A 5,840-nucleotide genomic window follows, 5' to 3' on the forward strand; every position below is an offset into this window, starting at 1 on the left:
CAAATTAAAATCTCTCCATTTTGTGGAATTGTCAGTTGCTGGAGGATATAAAACTGTTTGTCAGCTTAATCATTTAAATACGACATCTCAAGATGGGCGGTGATGAGCCAGAGACTAGAAGGTGCTCCACTCCCAGCAGAGACAGACCATGGAAACAACAGTGCCCCATAACTTCATAACTTTCCACTGGAGTGTTTCATGGAACAGGCCTGCCCCGCATTGATGAACAGCTCGGGCAGAGAACAAGGCCGTGGGCTTCTGGAGGGGAGAGGGCCGGCCTCTGCAGGGAGCTGGGGCGTGGGGGGCCATGGTTCCAGTCTGCTGGGCTGCTGTGGCAGAACCCCACACACCGGGGGCTTAAGCGACTGACATTTATTGCTCACAGCTCTGGAGGTCAGGAAGCTCCAAGATCAAGGCACCGGCATGTTTGTTCCCTCTGAGGGCCCACGTCCCGGCTTGCAGACAGGTATCCCATCTTGCTGTGCCCTCGCACGGCAGAGAGAGACCCTCTCTCCCATCTCATCCTATAAGGGCACTAACCCCATTCCCAGGAGCCCCACCCTCAGGACCTCCCAAAGTCTCCACTGCCTAACAGCACCACACTGGGGATTAGGGGTTTGATATAGAAACTGGGGGGGACACAAGTCCGCAGCAGGTCACCGGGACAGCATTTGCAAGAACGTCATCCTACAACCCCCAGCAGTTAAAACCTGCTGTCTCGTCCAACTCCTCCACAGGCATTTGGCTCCTCCCTCCAGGTCACCCAGGGCGGTGGCTGAGGACCCCACTTGCAGGCAGAGGAAAGCCCGGCCTCTGGAGATGGATCTGGGCTCCAGTTCCTGCTCCCTTGTTTGTCACCAGCTGTGTGATACAGGACGCCCAGTTAAATTTGAATTGCAGATAAACCACGAGTACATTCTGCTGGAGGTATAGCCCATGGAATATTTGAGATATATTTATAAAAAATATTTGTTGTTTTTCTGCAATTTAAATTTAACTGAGCGTCCTGCGTATCATCTTGCAATCCTGGACCGAGGCGGTCCTCAGCATCTCTCAATTTCTCGGGTTCCTCATCCCCAAACAATGTCCACTTGACAGGACAGGATGCTCACTGGTGACAGGGGCACTGACCCCAGTGATGGCCTCTCAGGCTAGTGTTGAGTCTCGGTTGCGCTCCCAGTGTCCCCGACAGCCATGCAAGGGCTATAGGACGGGGCTGCCACTGTTGGGCCGGGCCAACCACAGCGCTGCTCCGGGAAGTGAGAGGTGGGCTGGACAGGAGCAGATACAGGGGCTGAGAGTGGCTCTGGAAGCAGAGGAGAGTCTGGAGTCCAAGCCTGGACAGCACGGTGTCTGCAGGGCTCGGGGCTGGACACGGAGGAGCAAGCTCAGTGTGGGGACGCCTTTGCTTTGGTTTTCAGAGTGGACAGGAAGCGGGGAAGCAAGGCCCTGGGGGTGCCCCGGGATCTGGGGCCTTGAAGGCAGCTGGGAACGCAGTCAGTGGGGAGGCCGGAGGTGGGCTGGGGAGGTGCCCTGGGGGTGGGGTGGGGTGGGATCTGGGGCTGACCTGAGTGGGGTGTAGACAACTGTGTCTGGGGGGTGTCCCGGGCCAGAGAGCAAAGGGGCAGAGGAGGGGTCAGGCCAGATCCTCCAAGGTTGCCAACAGTTCAACAGTGATGTGGGGTCCAAACATGGGAAGGAAAACTCCAGGGTCACAGTCCAAGGAATGGGCTGCCTCGGGACATGCTGTGTCAGCAGAATTCTAAGATGGCCCCACGATGGGGGTACACTTTGAGTACGGTTGGAACCTGTGACCTGCTTCTCACCCATAGACTATAGGGCTTTTGTGGGTGTCGTGGAGGTCCCTGATCATTTGAGCTCAAGCTCATTAAAAGGGAGGTTATCCTGGCTGGGCCTGGTCTAATCAGGTGAAGGTTCTTGCAAGAGGCACCGGGGCCCTTCCTGAATCCGGAACCCTCTCTCCTGCTGGCTCTGAGGAAGGACACCACCACGACTTCTATAGCAGCAAAGAACTGAATTCTCCCAACAACTGGGGGAGCTCAGATGAGACCCCCAGGCTCCACTGATACCTTGATTACAGCCTGTGAGACCCACCCAGAGGACCAGCCTAGACTCCTGACCCACGGCGAGTATGAGATAATGAGCAGGTGCTGTTCAACCTGGTGGTGGTTTGTTCTGCGGCGCTGATAGTAACACAGACACTTGCTTCCTGCCGTCCTGCAAGAGCTCAGGGAGCAGCCAGGTAGCTCTCCAGCAGGTGTGCACTGGACCGCTCACCTTGGAACCTGGAATCTGTTCTTCCAAGTCCCTGGATAGACCCGATGGGCCTCATTCATTAATTTCCATACATTTTGGGAAAAGCACATGTTAGAGCCAAAACCCGGGTGATGCCTGCCCTCCGGGAGCTAGACACAGGTGGGAAGACCAGACTTCAACCCCCGGACACGGGCCAACAGCAGTGTGCTGCAGAACAAGGCCTGTGGGGCAGGGAAGGGGGGAGGGGGGCTTCCCGGAGGAAGATGAGGAAGACGCAGCTTGGGGCTTGGAGAAATGAGGGTCGTGGGTTTGGTGTGTTGACCCAGAGAGGATGGAGGCAAGCCTTCCCACTTGAGGAAGGAGAGGGGGTGGAGAACGATGAAGAATAGGCAGGCCGACGAGGGCGTAGGAAGGTGTGCCCTCTTCCCTCTAATTGCGAGGGACGGGAGGCGTGCTCTGGCCTGCCAAGGAAGCCCCTTTTTAAACAGCGTCAGCCTAGCTGGTGCAGCAAGATGCCCTGGCTGTTCCACGCCTTCTTCCTTTGTCCCAGTTAAGGATCGAGTTTATGCTGGGATCCAGAAAGGTCCTCCTGCCACGGAGTTTTCTTTCTAAATAAGGCACTGTTCTTTCTTGCTCCCTGCACAGCAGGAAATTTGCATTTTTAATGCTCAGTGCTGCATGTATTGATTGAAATTATACTGATTTGCATTTTTGGGGTGGTCAGCCACTGGAGCTATTTCTAATTCACATTTCTTAGAGAGAAGACTCAGTCATACGCCATAATAATGAGCAACAGAGAACCCACAACTTGGAAGCAGCTGTCAGAGCCCTTTTTGGGAATGGGGAACGCTGAGGCCTCTTGAGACAATCTGCCCTGCACGAGGAGGCTGTTGCTTGGGGCCTGGGGTTAATGTTGGGTATCCCTCCAGGAGGGTTGTGGCTTTCCACACTGGGGAGGGTACCTGAAGTCAGCCAGACTGCTGGGTTGGAGAACCCCAGTCTTGGGTAGGGCATGATTGACCCCACTTCTGACACTGGCCCCAGTAGCAGAGCGAATCCCCAAACCACCCTTGGCTGGATAACTCGCTAGAAAGACTCTGAACCCAGTACAGTGGTTCATCACAGCCATGGTCTACACGGCAGGGATGTGGGTGAGAACCAACCCAGGACAGAGGCATGCGGGGCACAGACTGAGCCGTCTCCAAACACGTAGCTGGCATTTCCCTCTCCTCGTGGGGGCAACACCCCCACCCCCCTTTCAGCACCAAGGTGTGACAACATACACCGAATGCCACCAACCAGGCAGGCTCACCTGAGCCTGGGGCTTTCTCAGGGCTCCATGGCGTGGGCACAACCGATCGATGATTGAGGGATTGGTGATTATGCCCACGAAGTTCTCAGTCACCGGGTTGGGGGTGATACTGTATGACCCAAGCCCTCCCCGACCCAGTCCCATGTTGGTCTTTCTGACGTGGCCAGCCCCAGCTTAAACAAAGCCCTCCTATTAGGATGACACAGGTCACCTCTCAGAAGCCAAGAGCAAGGACCAGACCACTCTTAGGGCAAGGCTAAATTCTTTACTACACAGGACTCCATGGGATCCCCTGCCAAGGCCAGGTCACACCCTCTCTAAGGGACCCTGAGGCCAGGAGACATCTCAGGACAATCAGAGAAATCACCTGTGCAGTCTGGTGACCAGGTTGTGGGTATGTAAGGTCATATAATCCTGGGTCCTGGGGGTTAGGACATGGGCATGTTTGGGGTCATCAGTCAGCCTACCATCTATGTCTGTAAGGTACCTATTCATCATCTTCCCTCACTGACTGTCTGCACCCCCACACCAGACTAGATGTCTCCTGAGGCAGGGGCTTGCTAACTGCTGCACCCCCAGGTCCTACTAAGTGTAGACACGTAGATGCATGAAGGGAGGGATCCAGGTGTGCTTGCTGCATGCCTGACATTGAGCTTCTCGGGAAGGTGCAGAGGGAAGGTAGAGACTGGACCCCAGGGAGGGCTGAAACTTTGCTCCATGTAGCTGAGTAGATGCAGCGCACCTGCCGAGGATACCGGCCAGGGTGGCTGGAGGCTCACACCCTGGTGGCTGGACATGCCCAGCACTGCGTCTGAGAAGTGCGGACAGGTGGTCCCAGGGAGGGGCGGTAGACTGCAACCCATCATGGAAGTTGGTTCTCCCACCCTTGTCCGCACAACACGGAACACAGAGCTACGTCCCCTTTCTGGCTGTCCCACCACCCCCGGGGTTGCTATTCTAGGCAGGAATCTGTGAGACATGGATTACCTGGAACTCTGGGAAGGGTTCTGGCTTTGAGGTGTCCAGCCCCCTCCTACAGCCTTGTAGCAGGAAGAGACCAAGCAGGACTTGGGTCCCCCAACATTCCCTCTGCATCCGAGGGTTTAGGGGTACCAGCCCCCCACTGTCCCATCAGCCTCCTCTCAGTTTCCAGAAGGTCTGGCCTCATTGCTCATTGGTCACCTGAGGGTGAATGGACAGTAATGGGGAAGATGGTGTTAGTTCAAGATAAACAGCTGTGTCCACTACTTTTCTGTGACTGAGCCCCTATGGCCTGTCCTCCCACAGGGACCCCTGTTTCTCTGCACCCTTGGTCTCCCCTCTCCTGGAAGGTAGGCTTGCTTTCCTTCGGAGTGAGTCAGACATCCTGAGCTATTGTGCTTTGCTTTTCATTTGTTTTTAAAAGTCTCCAGAGCCCAAAATAGCATAATCTTCCTCGGGCACATAAAGGCAATTTCTGAGAATTTGCCTGTTTCGACAATACCAGTATCAGAGAGGCAGAGCCGCGTGGAGATCCTGTCTGCAAGCAACCCTATCCAACTTCTCCTCTTGGTTAAACCAGCATCTTGTTCTCAGCCAGTCATTCCCAAAGTGCAGCCAAAAGCCTGATGTTTAGCAAAATCCCTGTGTGTCATATGCTTCCAGAACGCATTAGCCATTTAAGATATTTAACAACAACGAAAGGAGATGTCTGCTTGTTGGGGGCCTCCCTAGAAATGACTTCCATTAATTTGTCAGAGGGTTTTATGATGACACAGAAGAGTGAGTCTGCTAGGTGACCCAGGGGGCTTTTCTTGTAGGACAGAGAAAGATGGAAGCAGCCCTCCCTCAGCCTTTGCATGAATGACCCGTGCTCCCACCTGAACACTTACCAACCTGTTCACCACTGCACTCATCCATCCAGGCATCCAGTGCACCACCACCCAGCACCCTCAGTGAGCCAGGCCAGGAGTGGCACTTCCATGCCATCTCCCCATGACCTCTGAGACACCCAATGAAGGGGGAAGGACTTCCCAAGAGGTGTGGACATCACCTTTGTTCACAAACACCAAACTCCACGTTGAGGCTTGCGTGTTCCTGGTAGAGCTGGGAAGGGCATTTGCAAGGACCAGCTGCTAAGATTGCCAGTACAAATTCTGCCCTGGGGGAAAGGATAGGCCAGCGGGAGGAACAGCAGATGATGATGGTGATGGTGATGATGATGGTGGTGATGATAGTGATGGTGGTGATAATGATGATGATGATGGTGATG

Source organism: Leptonychotes weddellii, chromosome 4, assembly GCF_054177405.1.
Source record: "Leptonychotes weddellii isolate Sample4059 chromosome 4, ASM5417740v2, whole genome shotgun sequence".
In the NCBI taxonomy this organism is placed as follows: Eukaryota; Metazoa; Chordata; class Mammalia; order Carnivora; family Phocidae; genus Leptonychotes; species Leptonychotes weddellii.